At 29.7% G+C, this 16436-nt stretch overlaps 2 protein-coding genes across 7 annotated transcripts in view; one reads left to right on the top strand and one right to left on the bottom strand.

The window, feature by feature from the left end:
* The window catches only part of LOC145183507 (uncharacterized), a 297046-nt gene that overhangs the window by 143739 nt on the left and 136871 nt on the right, over nucleotides 1–16436 (top strand). The gene's annotated exons all lie outside the window — the stretch shown is intronic.
* The window catches only part of LOC149893978 (NACHT, LRR and PYD domains-containing protein 14-like), a 165682-nt gene that overhangs the window by 22158 nt on the left and 127088 nt on the right, over nucleotides 1–16436 (bottom strand). Inside the window, exons 1-3 of one of the 6 annotated variants that reach the window (XM_090076581.1) lie at nucleotides 4949–5560; nucleotides 3927–4228; nucleotides 3223–3269 (exon numbers count right to left, since the gene is read on the bottom strand). The exons of 1 other annotated variant lie outside the window; for it this stretch is intronic. The gene's annotated coding sequence lies outside the window, so the exon portion shown is untranslated. Of the gene's footprint in view, nucleotides 1–3222; nucleotides 5576–16436 lie in introns of those variants that run through there. 4 more of the 6 variants (XM_090076585.1, XM_090076578.1, XM_090076579.1 and 1 more) reach the window with 4 other exon arrangements.

Raw genomic sequence — 16436 nt, forward strand, 5'->3', positions numbered from 1 at the left:
TGATGAAAAACATACTGCTTCAAACATTTTTCAAAGACTTGAGAATGTTGTGAAAGAGTGGGAGCTAAAGGACAAGATCACATTCTGCTTAAGAGACAATGCTGCAAATATAAAAGCAGCTTTCAAAGAACCACAGTGTGTTTACAAGTCTGCTGGGTGTCTAAATCATTCACTTCAACTAGGGATTAAAAAAGAACTTTTTTCACTTCAGAGTGCTGTAAACTTGATAGAAAAATGTCGAAAGCTTTGCACTCATGCTTCTTTTTCAAATTCCTTCTTTGCTGAGCTTTACAAACAACAAGAGGTTCAAATGATTAATTTTGACAGGCTCGGACTCAAAAATGATGTCCCAACACGCTGGAATTCAACATATTACATGCTTGAAAGAATTCTGTACTTGAAATCAGCAATTGCTACCACGCTGCTAATCCGTCCTTCCAGCGGCATTGAGTTCACTGTACAGGATTGGAACCTGTGTGAAAAGCTGGTACACATCTTAGCGATTTTCGAAGAAGCCACCAAATTGCTCTCTGGAAAGGATGCTTGCATCAGTGCATGTATTCCAATTGTGACAACTATCCTGAAATCATTCGAAGTTCCCTCTGATGACAAAGAAGTGATTGGCATAAAAAATGCTTTAAAGAAAGCAATGGAGGCACGTTTTTTTGATTTAGAGACCATTGATCATTTTGCAATAGCAACACTTCTTGATCCCAGATACAAGCACCACTTCTTTAGATCCCAAGAAGCCTTTCAAGCTGCAAAAAATCAAGTTCTTTTGGAATTAGACAGTTCCGTTTTGAGCCAAAATGAAACTACTCCTGTGATGAAAACTAAGTCTATTGAGAACACTGGGTTTTCTTCAATGATGCAAAATATAATTGCACAGTCACAAAATGCAAGGTCCAAAAATCCAACTTCCAAATTAGCAAAGGAAGTTTTAAACGAGTACTTAGAAAGCCCAACATCTTCATGCTGTTTAGAGTTTTGGAAAGAGTATGAAGAAAAAACAACATTAAAAGCAAAGTTTGGTTTGGCAAAAATGGCAAAGAGATTCCTTACACCTCCACCAACATCTACCGAAGTTGAAAGGTTGTTTTCAACTGCTGGAGACATTCTTTCAAATGAAAGAAACAGACTTTTGCCAGAAAACATGGAAAAAATTTTATTCTGTAGAGAAAATATTTCAATTGTTAACTTTAATTATTAAAATGTCTTGACATATTCTACTTTTTTTTTTGACATATTATAGTTTTTATCAAATTATGTTACATGGTGATTGCTTAGATATACGTAAAATAGTTTTTTTTGCTTTAACTCGGTGATCATAAAAGGTTCAGGGATTTTTAACATTTTTTTTCAAATTTCGGCTGTTTCGGTTTCGGCTTCGGCCGAAATTTCAATTTCGGCTTCGGCTACGGCTTTACTGAACCGAAATTTCGGTACTTTCGGTTTCGGCTCAACTTTCGGTTTCGGTCGATCACTAATCACAACCGATACCGACAGCTTGCCTTGTTGCCATATTGAGCTTTAAGACTGCTATATCAGCAGTCATACATCAAGTGTTTGAGTATATTGAAAACACTCTGGCCAACACATATTCGCCTGTTGAGTTCGAGTTCGCCGCCTGGTTGCAGATCCGTGTTACGCTAGACCAATAGTCTAGCGTACCATTGAACCATATGAATTGGAACCATATGAATTGATACCATATAAACCATTCCTTTTCAAACTTTGCGGTGGCCCTCGTCCGTAGATCAGTATACAACTGAATATATGGTGCCATTATGGCTTTTATGTTGATAAAAAAACTTTAACCAATAAGGAAAAAAATGAATTTGTTTTTAATAAAAAAAAGTTTGACGAAAAGAAGATCAAAATCCATGCAATTAATCGTCAGAAAAATTGAAACATCATAATCCAAAACTTTTCGAGAAAGAATTGAAAAACTGTTTGAGAAAGAATTGCGTCAATCTTAATCAATCAAGAATTTTCTAAGTCAGTTAATCAAGAATTGCCTCAAATTCGCCTCAAACTTTTGTTACACTCAAAATTGTTTCTAAAATTTAAAATCTGCTTAGCGATGAATAGCGCCTTGAAAGTTTGTTGTAAATGTTGTGTCGCTCCACATAAAGATTGCTGAGAAATGTTTAGAAAGTTAATTTTGATTCTATTTCAAATATATGTATTTGATTTAGTGGATACAGTTGTTTTTTTTTAATATATAAAAAATTGAATGAGAATTTGATGATCGATCAGCTCGATAATAAATAGTTAATGTTTTAAAATCTACTCTTTGTTATAATAATATATAGATATTTTTTACCCTTTTTTTTTTTTTACGCTTTTTGTTTGTTATTAAATATTTTAAAAAACCACAGAGAAATAGTTCATATCAAAGAAACGAAATAAAGAAATTATCTCTATACCATGCTGAGCCACTGTTAGTAATGCGCATCTTTTAAAAAACGTTTATTTTAATAGTCTCTATTGATAAAACATGTATTTTAGCATCAGAACCCCTAGAAAAAAAATTTTTAAAGAAAAGAAAATTTAAATGTTTATAGAAGCCTATAAAGAATGTATATGTATATTTTTGCATACTTTAAGAAAATTAGTGAGAAAGTTTCCATAACAACAAATGAGGATAGAATAAATTGGGACAACCCCTACAATTATATCAATACATCAGAACCCCTGCAATTGACAGGAACGGAACTCCTGGAATTTTTACTTTACCTTTATTTATAATCAAAATACTAAAATATTTAAATTCTAAATAAAAATACTAATAATTAAATTTTAATTTTAAAAAAAGGAAATAACACAAGTAGAAGACCAAAAAAATGTCTTTCACCCCTCACAACGATAAACTTAAAAGATAAGTTTTTACATTAAAATTACACAAAATATGAATAAAAAAATAATATATAATAATAATAGCAATCAGCGTAATCGTAAAACGTAAAAGTATCAGCGGCATTTGAGATTATGTTTAAATAAGATTTTTATAACATTTTTGTTTTGTAAAATTTAAACGTTTTATAATCAATTTTCATAATACAAATTCACCTCAAAAAGTTTTTGAACTTTTCAAAAACAAACTCCCACAGGATTTTAATACGCTTCATTTTCTGATTTTTATGCTTAAAAATCAATTAAACAATATTCAAACAATGTTTGTATAAAAATAAAAACCTTCATACAAAGCTAACAACTTACTAGATTTGGATTCATGGAGCTCTCTGTTTCATATCCAAATGATTTATCTAAAAATTTGATTTATCAAAAACGAAAGAAAATACTTATAAACTTCATAAAAAATGCGCTTAATTTAATAATTTTTATAAAAAAACGCATAATTCAGTAATTGCCACAAGACAAGATTTCAATTAATAAACAACTGAAACCATGCTTTTTCCGTGCTTCTATCATTTTCATAAAACCAACTTCTTTTGCCAGATGTAATAATGCAAAATGCTAAAACATCTAGCCTCAGAAACTTTTAGCCTCCGAAACTCTTGCTGAGCTCGAACTGCATAAAGTTTTTTCCCAATCGAAACAGAAAATTTCTACTAAAAGTATATCACGATGTTCCTTAATAATTTCATCGGAAGTTGTAAACTTTTTTCCTGATTCAAAAATAAAACAATCAAAGTTTTATTTTGCTTCATAAATTCAATCCTCGTGGTGAACAAGTAAATACCATCGTTTACCATCACCTTGCTTTCATTTGTACCGTGAATGGAATCATGTTTCCTTTGTGAGTATCCGGTTTGCTCACGTCTTTGCATTCAGGCTATGACGATTATGACCAATCTCTAAGTTTTTCGGTTATTTTTTCGACCTGCACAAGTATCAACATTTATAATTTTGCAAAAAATATGAACTAAACGTAAAGAAAAAGCAAAAATTGAAATCCTCACCGAAAACCACCAAGCTGACAATTTTATCTGTGAAACGCTACAAAAAACATTTTTTTCGTTCCCCTTAAAAATGATCTTCTCAAAGTTTTGCTTATGAAACCAAGAGCCTTCATTGTGAAACAACATTTAATACAGAGTTCTTGATGATTAAATGCACAATAAAAAGGCAAAATAAAAATGATGCAAATTAGAACATCATGGTTCACATTTTAAATACAGACAATCCTGGAATGTTTTTGACAATGAGATGGAACAAGAACACGTGGCTCACTTTGAGAAGTTTGCTTATCGTAGTTGCATATCTAGAGATAAAACAACCAACAATTAAAATATTTGTAAGAGCTTTAAGACTGAAAATCACAACTCCTTAAAAAGTATTTGTGTAAATGAAATATACGTTTCCTTTGTTGCATCATTTACATAAAGCATTTTATTTGAGCTTCTCAGCTTCGTGCATCAGCAAAGTTTTTTGACGCATTAAAAAAAAATTATATCTCGCCTTGTTTAAAAAAGATAAAGCAGTTAATTGAACGAAAGACAAAGATGGATGACGTAATTTAACACGAAGTCGTCTTTACAGAAGTTGCTAACTATGTAAACTTTAGGTCAAGATTTTATCGTGAAACATCGAATAAAGTCCTTGTTTACAGAAAAAAGAAGCTAAATATAGCTTTAGTTTGAATTTTGGAAAAAACTCCCGATCTGCTAAAGTTTTGTGACAATACACGTATTGATATGAAATCAAAAAGAACGTTCCCCTAATACAAATCGCTCTAAATTCTTTCGCTTCCAAACTAAGCTGTTCGAGATGACAAGAGGTGAGAGTCAAAACAAAAAATAAAAAATATCACTGAGGAGAGAACACTCACTTACACAACTCGTCAACTAATGACAACTTATTAAAAGAAGCGTCTTTTTGTATAAAACCCAGAAATTGATTTAGTTTCCTTCAAGTTACGAGAAAAAGAAAATTGGAATAAGATTGTTGTAACAGAATGAATTCAAATATAAATTAAACTTACAAAAGAATTTTTTAAGCTTCTCTTAAAATATTTTTATCCTTCTTCTTGATCGTGCATCTTCTTCCGATATGATTCATCATATTTTCTTCCTTTTTGCATATAGTTGATGCCTCCCTCTTGTTCACTAAAGTGAAGAGAGCTATTTTGTAAGAAGATGGAGCCAGATAATTTTCAACTTGTATAGGTATGATTATTTTCCGGCATGAATTAGCATGCGTGTATGCTGATACAGTTATATCTGTTCTCGTTTTCTGCTTCTGAAATTAGTAATAAATGAATTTCAGAGTTTGCTACACCTTTTGCCATTTCACTTTCTAACACACCAGCCATTCATTTCTTCAATCCAAATTATTTACAAATAGTCATCAACCCAAACTGTTTATATATGTAGCCTATCATATGTATATAGCCTTTTTCGGTCAAAACTTTACACAAATCATTTGCAAGTTCTTCACTCGTTTTCCAATTATATGATATTAATATGCCCTACTTCTTGTTTTCTGCAATTTCTGCTGTCAGTTCTAACATGTTGTCAAGCAAATTTCTCATCTTTTGCAATCATTTTAAGTGGTCGAAGTTATATTTCAGTTAAAACTCTCAATTTAAAATTTTAAACCTAATGAAAACATGCAAAAAGTTTTAACACGTTGATGACGAAGTTTTGTTGATAAAACGGCTTAAAATCAGCACGACAGATAACATAACAAATATAACAATCATAAATCTAAAAACTTTCATTTGCACAAATTAAATGAAATCAGATAATGTTTTAACTCATAAAAAAGAAAATTTTTATTGAAAATCAATCAAAGTTATACAGAATTTATTTCATATAATCAAAAACTCAAAACAACAATTTTCATCAAATAAATTCAATTTTTACATAATTGCGCAAATTAATATGCCCTGTTTAAACGTTCCGTTATTTCTTTAAATTCTGTAAAATCTTCTAATTTTTTATAAATTCCCCTCAACATATTCTTGTGATTATCTAATACAAAAAAATCGCGTCGGACAAAACAGTTAAATCTCCGCCGGTTGCAAATCTTTTATTGAACATATCTTACAATGAAGCTATCTTATCCTCAACCCAAAAAACTCCAGAAAATGAATGCCTTCTTTCCTGATACTTTCAATGATAAAGTTCAATATATCAAACGACTCTGTAACGGCTTCTAAAGTAGCAGGAGCGATTTCAAGTGCTAGCTCATCGACTAGATGCTTAAACTGTTAAAAACAAGTACAGATTTACCCGTGGCATATTCTTCCTTTAATTCTTCGAAAGTTGTAAAACAAAGATTATGCAATTCTTGAATTTACCTTTGACAAATTTTCTGCTACCAATATAAGCAGTTCTATACTCAAAACCTGAATCTCCATGATGAGTTAAGAACTCTTCTTTTTTATATTTTTTATTTTTAGGATCTGCACTTTACATTTCCTGTAAATATAACATATCAGGATGAAATCCTCGTTAGTTTGCTAGATCAAGTAAGGAATCTGATTTAGGTGTATCAAGCCATGCATTTCTTGCAACAGCTTTTAATGTAGTTATTCTTGAGACTTTAAAACTATCATTGAGAAAGGCATGTTCTACTTTGCTAGATTTTTTTTATTATGAATTTTGGACACTGCTGTCAAAGCGTCATCAAAATATGCATCTCTATTTAACTCAAGCCCTCAAACTTCTTATTAAAATTTTCATCTAGTGAAGGTAGCTATGCAAACCCATTGACCTATTTTCAATCTGAATAAGTCACACGGCAATAATTTTTGTTTTATGTTCTATCAACCAAATATCAAATTTTTTCAAAAAGTTTCTTTTAAGATATTATAAATTTCGTTTTATTATTTTCCAGCGCAACTGTGTTGAAAAAATGAAGGAAGATGGAAATTTTTTAAAACTGTTTGATTTATGCAATTAATTGATTTATGCAACTATTTAAAATTAATTTGATTTATGCAATTAACTGTTTGATTTATGCAATTTATGTCACCTTAAACGTAGTTTGTTCGAAAGTCATCACGTAAAACATCAAGTGTAAAGCTTCTAAGTTTATAACTGTAATATGAAGTTTACAAAAGTAATCTCACTTGAATAAGATAAAATAAATTTAAAAAAAATACATTTCTATTCGTTTATAATTTAAAAAGTAACAGCACAGTTGATCAAAAAAATTTCCAACCCAAAACCTTAAAATATATATTTGATCTTTTTCTAGTGCGAATAGCTCGTCGCGGAAAACTTAAAGTATAACACCCCTCAAAAAATTTTTTACTTAAAATTACTCTTTTAACAATAAACCAACTATATACTGAGAAAGGACTAGGTCACAAAATTTGAAAAATTTTTTTTTTTTTAAAAAAATTCTATTAGTTGTCATGGTTACCAATTAAAATAGTCAGTATTCAAAAATTTTGTACCACCCCGGTCAAACTCTCAGTACCCGAAAGCATTTATGGTATGAAATCTCGGCGAATGGTTAACAACATCTTGATTTACAAGCTAAAACTATTTTAAAAAAGAAGTATTTGACTTTCACTCAAATTTTCAAAATGGTGCATTAAAAAAACAAAAATTTTTTAAGATCAAGCTTGTGTAAATAAAAAATCTTTTACAATATTGTAAAACTTTTAGTTCCAATTGTAAAAATAGATGCAATAAACGTTTGCTGAAAGTTTTATGCAAATTGAACACACCATTAATGAAATAAGATGGCAGGGAGGTCAAAAATTTACATATTGAGAAAAACGCGTTGAAATAAAAATATTCACAATTGCGCCAAATATTTTCAATCAAAATTTTAGTCTAAAAATAGTTAATTATATGAACATAAACTAGGGTCATATTGATTACTTTCTTGGTCATTATTTGTATATACTTTTTTTTAATTTTGCATCCACCAATAACTTTTCGTTGCTTTTTAGATATTGTCCAATTTTGATATTCTGCAAAAATTAGAAGCTTTTTGCTCATGATTGAACAGACTTTAAGATTAAATATTCCAGGAATCATATTATCTTTTAAAATAAAGGAACGGTTGCTTTTCTTCCAAAATTAAAAATTGAAACAACATCATTAACTCCTAACTCCAACTATGTTAACGAAACATACTTTGTTTTGGGTATGCGCTGACGTATTATCTCATTAAAACTTTCATTTTGGTTTTGGGTCTTACCATGAAGATATTTATTAAGATTTCTTCTTGTATAGATATCTTCTTGAGATAGATCGATTTATATAGTTTTTAAATGACTGACAACTGAAAATGGAAAGCCAGTGCGTGGTTTGTAGGTAGAGGTTTTATTAGCTTTGTCCTGTTTGTAACAACACCAGCTATTAATACCATAAGGGCAATGATTATGCCAGCTATTTTCAGCTGACGAGGCTACATGAAGCAATTTTGCAAATACGGTCCTTTTTATACCTTCAAAACGTGATCACATGCACGTATTGAATAAATTATTCTATTATTTACATCATGTCTTTGAGGTATAGAATTAAGTTTTTTCTTTGCAGTTAAGACACCAAATGTATAACACTGAACTGAAGCCTTTTTCAAAAAGATTCTGAAAGATTTAAACCAGCTTGTACACGTTTTTTTACAACAATTGATACACCACACTTTAAAAAATTTCCATGTCAACAATACGAAAACCAATAACTTCGTGTTCATTTTTCTACGGTGTCTTTTTTTTTCAATTTTTTTTGAGGATATGGATAAATTAAACAAAGTGTTAGAAGATTATCATTTTCAGTACTAATAAAAGAAGTTAAAACAGGTTTTCGAATTCGAATTTCATGTTCAGCGATAAATTTCGTGCCAGAAATGCATTAACATTACATCTTTTTATTGATGTTTTAAATTTTTTAACAGTAATAAAAAGATGCAACAAAATTAAAGCTAAAAAAGGACATAATTGAGTAACTACAATATTGAGTCTCAATCAGAAAGTTAACAATAAAAATCTTTTTTCTAACAAGTGCTATAAAAAAAGAAAAACTTGAGCATCATGTAATACATGTTTTTTTTTTTTATAAGCATAACGCTTATAAGCATATAGAGGCTCAGATTTGGGAAAAAAATAAGCATATGTAAGCATATTCCTGAGCCTTGATAAACTATTTAAAAAATTAGAATTTTATTTAGTTAAAGATTTTAAATATATATATTTCTAAATTTAAACCAACAAAAACAACAAAAATCGAAGTTTATGTTTTGCAATGCAATGACTTAATGAAGTAATGAAGTCATTGTATTGCAATACCTAAACCTCAATACTTGAACATAAAAACATAAAGTTTAGAAGTCGCTCTGAAGTGTTTTATTTCTCTCTTTTTTTTTCTCTCTCTCTCGCTTTTAATGTGTAGTTTATTTAATACCTTATTTAAAATATTTATTTTATTTTTAAGTTTTATTTTCAGATACTGATAAAATAATAATAATAATGTCAAAGATAATAAAGAGAAAGCAGCCTACATTGGCAGCGTTTGGTTTCACAAAAAATGTTATGCACAGAGGAGAAATGAGTGCAATCCGATTGCCGTTAGAAGCTGTTGAAACTAGTGTTGAATGCAAACATTGCAAAAAATTATTTAAAAGCCAACAAGGACTAGCTTTTCATGTTAAAGTTATTCACGGAATTAGCAAACAAGATTGTAAACATTCACAATCACAAGTTCTTCAAAGAAACGAAGAACTTATCACTCTAGCAGTGAAAGATGTGCTCAATAATATAGTCAACAAAGTTGTTAGTGAAATGAAAAAAAGTGAAGAGTCTCGCCAATTAGCTGGTAAGAAACGCCACCAATATACTGCTGCCTTTAAAGCAGAAGCAATTAACGCCTATGGTTATGAGGCAAATCAAGAAACTATAGCAGAGTCGTTTGGTGTAACACAAAGTCAGATTTCGCGATGGCTTAAAAAAAAAAGAAACTATTATTAAAGATGCCGAATCATCCTATCGCAGATTGTTTCTGAAGGGAAGACGTTCCACAAAATATCTTGAACTGTACGAAGCTATTTACAATGAATTTTTACAAGCCAGATCGAAAGGTCATATTGTAAACTTTTCCTGGCTTTGGAGTAAAGCTAGAAATATACAATTAAACATTGATCCAAACGTGGAAATAAAACTTCATGTTATAGTTCGATTTTTACAAAAAAAAGAGTTAAAAATGAGATCGAAACAAAGAAACAAAAGGAAACATAAGAAAGAAATGGAACCATTATTACAGAAATGGCATGCCACATTCAGAGAAAAGTGTATCAGAACAGGTTCTAAAGATCCAAGTTACGACAAAAAATGGGGACGGTACCAACCTGGACAAAGGCTCAATGTTGACCAGAGCCCACTTCCCTTTGTTGTTCATGGTAAGAAAACTTATGAGTATGTACCCAAGGGTCAAGGTGCAACACATAATACATGGATCTCACAACCCGGCTCAGGATTGGAAAAAAGGCAATGTTCCCTTCAAATTATGTTTCGCCCAGAAGGAGAGCAACCAAAGCTAGCCATCATTTTTAGAGGTCAAGGAAAACGCATTTCAAAAGACGAAAAGTTAGCATGGCACAAAGATATTCACGTTTACTTCCAGCAAAATGCTTGGTTAGACCAAAACGTCTGTAAGCACTGGTGTGATAAAACACTTCTTCCATTTGTAAAAGAACAAAAGCTTGATAAATTTGTTCTTTTGCTGGACAACTTGAAGGGACAGATGCAGGAGGATTTTAAAGATGCTGTGGCTACTGCTAAAGGACTTCTCTGGTACGGTCTACCAAGTGCCACTGACCTTTGGCAACCAGTTGACGCAGGATATGCTGCCACTCTGAAAAGACTTATTGACATTGAACATCAAAAATGGCTCGATTGAGATAATCATTCTGATAGATGGTTCAGTAATGAAATGCCCTACACTGCAAAAGAGAGACGAATTTTGATTACACATTGGGCAGGGGAAGCATGGAAAGCTTTAAACACTTCAAAGTATGACAAGCAAAGGAAGAAATGTTGGACGATGACTGGATGTTTAATGACTTCTGATGGCTCAGAAGATTCGCTAGTTAAACCAGAGGGCCTTGATTGTTATAAAGTTCCCCCACCATTCATCATTGATCCTGGAAGTGATCAACCCATAGGAAATCAGGGTGATATTCAACCAGTGGAGGTAGATGATGCTAAAAATGAAAGTGCCAACGAAATTCTTCCAGATGACACCTTTATTGGTCCGGACGAGAAGGAATGCGAAGTTCATATCTTTGATTTTATTGATAACATTTGTATATAGTATATATGTTTTATTTTTTATTATCATACTATAACATTAATTCAGCTACATTAAAACCAAAGCAAATACAGAGCATAAGTCAACTTTTTATTTTTCTTATACCCATTAACCTTAAGTAACGCGTACACTTTAAGAAAGTATTGAAATAAGCATATTTTATTAGAAATATGCTTAAGCTTTAGCATATTTTTGAGCCTCTTTTAACTTTTTGCTTAAGCATACCCGAGCCTGTTTCAAAAATTTCATATGCTTATAAAAAAAAAAAACATGTAAGTTCCACAAAAGTTGAGTTTTTTATTAAGTTCGCAAAATTGAGTGCAGAAGATTGAACTGATTTCTGTAAATATTGCTGAACTATTTACAGAAATCATTTTAATTCACTGAAGTAATTTCTTCAGAGACAAATGACCCATGAGTCAATTTAGTTTTACACAAGGTTATCAAGGAATTACTAGTAAACTTGATGAGAACTTCATTATCTTCGTTAAAGCTCTGTCGTTTAAAAGATAATTTTAAAGTAAGCTAAGAGCTTCATTAGAATACGGACATAAATCAACTTCATTTTTTCTCTAAAGTTTATTTTAATTGCTATGGAAACGGCAAGTGTTTATTGATCAAATTTATAAGAATATTGAAATCAGTGAACGTAAATGATTAAAATGATTGGGGTTGAAAAAAATTTGATCTGAAAACAAGAAAAATATTTTTGAAACACAATTCCAAACTGATAATCGTCAGTCAGATTCAAATTTTTTACAAAAGAAAACTTTAAAACTGGCAATTCTCTTGGAAAGAAAAAAATTGTTCAAAGCAATTAAAAAATTCTCTGGAATTTAGTTTTTCTTTTTAAATTTATTAACATCAAAAAAAGGTTCCATATTAACAAATAATTGAATCTCATCATCATCACCATCATCATCATCATCATCATCATCATCATCATCATCATCATCATCATCATCATCATCATCATCATCATCATCATCATCATCATCATCATCATCATCATCATCATCATCATCATCATCATCATCATCATCATCATCATCATCATCATCATCATCATCATCATCATCATCATCATCATCATCATCATCATCATCATAAGACTGATCTAAGAGAAGATTTGATACTTATTTTTTCGACTACTTTTGGAAACAATTTTTAAAACAAGCTTTTTTTGAAAATTATGTAACAGGCAGTAAAGTTAGCCTAATTTTTTCCGGATTTATGTTTTCAGCAGTCACATACCTATATGACCCTATCTTTGAATAGCATTTCTATTTCTATGATGAAAGGTATTAAAAACCGAGTGAATGGTAGTCCTTGTTATAAATTTAATTTGAGGCCCTTATAAACTTTAAAATTAATCTCAATTCATCGTGTTTCATCTTTGGAAATATCTCCAATTTCTGAAAACGAAGAAAAAAAATTAAAACCAAAAGTCTTACCCTAATACTATAAAATAGCCATCGTTTTTTTAGTCTTTTCATGTTTTAAGAAAACAAAGTTTTTTAAAACTCAAATTTACATTTTTGTGTTTTTTTTTTGATAATTCCTTGATGAAATTTTTTAGAATTTAACCATTTTCAATTAAAATGTTGAAGATTAAACATTTTCATGTGTAACTCTTCGATTCATCTTCAGGAACATTTTTTATGTCATCCTTGTCATTATAAATATTTGTCGTTTTGCTAAGTCAGAGAAGCGATTTTATTCAAGTAAAAAAATACAGCAGACTTAGCCATCTATTTTCAAAGTGTAAGCGAGTGTTTTTCTCAATAATTGATATTTGTTTCGCTGCAGCGATTGTATTTTTAGTATTTTAAAGTTATTTATTGTAAGTAAATTGTTTCCTTTCTATATTTTGAAATAGGCTCTCACTGTTTTAGAAAATGATAGAAGTGCTTCGGTGATATATCTTTTCTACTCCAACTCATAATTGTGAACGAAATTGTAAACTAGATCTAAGAAAACTTCGGGGAAAAAATAAAAACTAGGAATATAAAGTTACTGTTTTATATATTTTACTCGAAAATATTCTCCGTTCGTTATTTTATTAAACACAAGTGTAATAGAATGCTCTAGTACATTGTCACCGGTCTTCCGAAGCATTGAAATGCGACATTTTTACTTTTGAGTTGCGTTTAATTGAGTTTGAGGATAGTTTGTAAAAATTGATATTTTAAGCATCATATGAACTAACTTTCAATGAGTAGTTACAAGATATTTTTTGATCGAATGTACGGATGGAGTGGTAGATTAGAATCTTATCGATTTCTCTCAAAATCATACGCCTTTTTACTTAAGAAAAGGTATGGGAAATGACGTGTGGAAAAAGAGAGCTGTACATCTCTTATAACATATGTTATTACAAAATAAGATAAGTGAATCAAATAAAAGCGGTAGTGACAAAAAAAAGTCTATAGTTTTATCTTAAGACTGAAAACTATTTAAAACCTTTGGATATTTCATGATTAACCGCACATGCTCTGAAAATGTTGATTTTTTAATAAAATTATGTTTTAATGAAAAGCATGGCTTTTATGTTAAACGAGGCGTTGAGAGCCAGATTGGGGTGGAGGGGCGGTCAGTTGGAAGTAACTCTGAGTAAATACCAAAAGAAGTTACATAAAATGTAATTGAGAAAGTTTGAGGGTTAGACCACTCTCGTTCTTAACGCCTCAAAAATCCTTTAAAACCGCAACTAAGGAAAAATACAACAAGGTGCTGAAAAAGTAATTTTGAGAAAAAAAAAAAAATTTATGAAGTAAAACTTTGAAATCTGTTAACCCACTTTGAAAATATCTGTTCGCTCAAAAAAGTACTTTTCAAAAATGAAAATCAAAAATGACAAGATATAATTTAAAAGAATATAAAGTTGGCTATTCAATGAACAGAAACTAACTGTTCAAACACCAAAAACTGCAAAAATGAAAACCTAGTTATTTAAAAACCGAGAACTACAATAATTAACACCAAGTTGCTTGAAAGACCAAAAACTGTTTATATTATTATTATTATTTATATTATTATTATCATCATTACTATTATTATTGTTATTATTATTATTGTTATTATTATTATTATTATTATTATTATTATTATTATTATTATTATTATTATTATTATTATTATTATTATTATTATTATTATTATTATTGTTATTATTGTTATTATTATTATTATTATTATTATTGTTATTATTGTTATTATTATTATTATTATTATTATTATTATTATTATTTTATTATTATTATTATTATTATTGTTATTATTATTATTATTATTATTATTATTATTATTATTATTATTATTATTATTATTATTATTATTATTATTATTATTATTATTATTATTATTATTATTATTATTATTATTATTATTATTATTATTATTATTATTATTATTACTATTATTAATGTTGTTAATGTATGCATGAATGTATGATCAATTGTTAACTGCATATTCTTAAAATAAAATTAATGAAGAAGATTTATTATTAATTTTCTTTTAAAAGTAGTGAGATTATATTTACTCAACGAAAGCGCTTAAATTCAGCTTTAAAAAAGAGGACTAAAAAACGCAGTTTAAAGATCTCTTTCAGATATCTATAAAAATGCATCTTTCTGACTAACTTTTTAAAAGTCTTCAGTGAAGTCTTAAAGCCAAAAAAAAAAAAAAAACACTTATAGACCTACAATTTGCTCAATGGGCTCACAAACGCAACATCCCCAGCCGGTACAAAGACGACTTAAAGACGCCTTTGTGTCGGCTGGGTTGTTGCGTTTATATATAATAAATAAAATTGATGTTAAAACCCGAGGGTTTTGTCTGTGACTTCGCTCTGGAAAGACCTCATTGTGTACGTTCAATCAGAGAATCACGCTCGAATTCTGCAATTGCATTAATCACGCCCATAGTAGCTATTTTTCCGGCAGAAATAGTAAGATCGACTTCTCCTAGAGCTAGATGATTAACTTTGATTCCTATTTTTTCAAGCTTGACAGCTGTGGCGTTTACATCAATAGGATCTCGTTCCAGTCTATCGAGCTTGGTAAAGACTAAGAGGTCCTTGTTTTTAATGCCGAGCGATGGGCATTGAACTTGACACAATATGGGTATATATTCGGTACGATTCTTCTATTTCTTTTATTTGCTTTTCTAAATTTTGTTCTGCTGTTGAGACTCTAACGTAGGCAAAAGTACCTGGCAAAGTTAAGAAAACTGTATTTAAATGGCTGTACTAAATAATACCCATGTCAATTTAATTTATGAATCTTTTTCAAAAGCGATTATTGTAGTTTATTTTTCTTTTTTGAACAGATTATTGGAGTATCACGTACTTTAGAAAATTTCATTTTAGTAAAAAACAACAAAAAGTTGCGGCTCTCTCTCTTGTTAAGGTGTTTCACATAAAAATTTTTTTGGTAAAATAACTTAATTTAATTCTAAAATCAGTTTTACAAACTTGATTTAGATAAAAAACATTGCGGCAAGATAAAACAAGATAAAAAAACATCGAGATTTATTTAAATTAAAAAAAAAATAGACTATATTCTTAAAAAACACAAAAAAGCTCGGTTTTCTTTATTTTTCATAAAGCAGTTATTCCAGAATGGCAAATTAACTCAACTCAGTACTTTGCAATATTTTTCTAGTATTGAAGTTAGTGTGAACTAGGACAATTACATAATTTTTCTTTTAAGTCATATAAAATCTAAAATTTACTAATTTCCAGGGGGGTAACATACAGAAAAATAGTTAAAAATCGATAAATATTTAATCATCAAGATTCTAGTTCATACTTAACATATTGAACAAGTATTGAACAAATGGGGAAAATTTGGAGGTCTAAGCATTTTTAAATTTTGGCAAATCATGTTTTGTTTTGTTAAAATCTTCATTTTTAGATTAAAAAAAGCAAATAAGTACAAAAAAAAAACTGGAAACTTTTTTTAACATAACTTATGTTTGACAATTGTTTTTGCTCTTTATCAATCCACTCTTTCCTAATTCCTCTCAACTCTTTTCTTCTTGTTTTTTGTTGTTTTTATCCTTTTTTCATCATGTTGTGCAACCGCTTTTTGTGTATTTTTACTGAACCGGATATCATGTTTATTCCAAAGTTTAGATTTAATTGTTTAAATTCACGATAAACACCGTATAAAACCTTCACAAAAAAAAAGAAAACTGCGG

This window comes from Hydra viridissima, unplaced genomic scaffold (assembly GCF_058129835.1).
Source record: "Hydra viridissima isolate aposymbiotic clone 2 unplaced genomic scaffold, HvirCarnegie_v1 scaffold_1, whole genome shotgun sequence".
In the NCBI taxonomy this organism is placed as follows: Eukaryota; Metazoa; Cnidaria; class Hydrozoa; order Anthoathecata; family Hydridae; genus Hydra; species Hydra viridissima.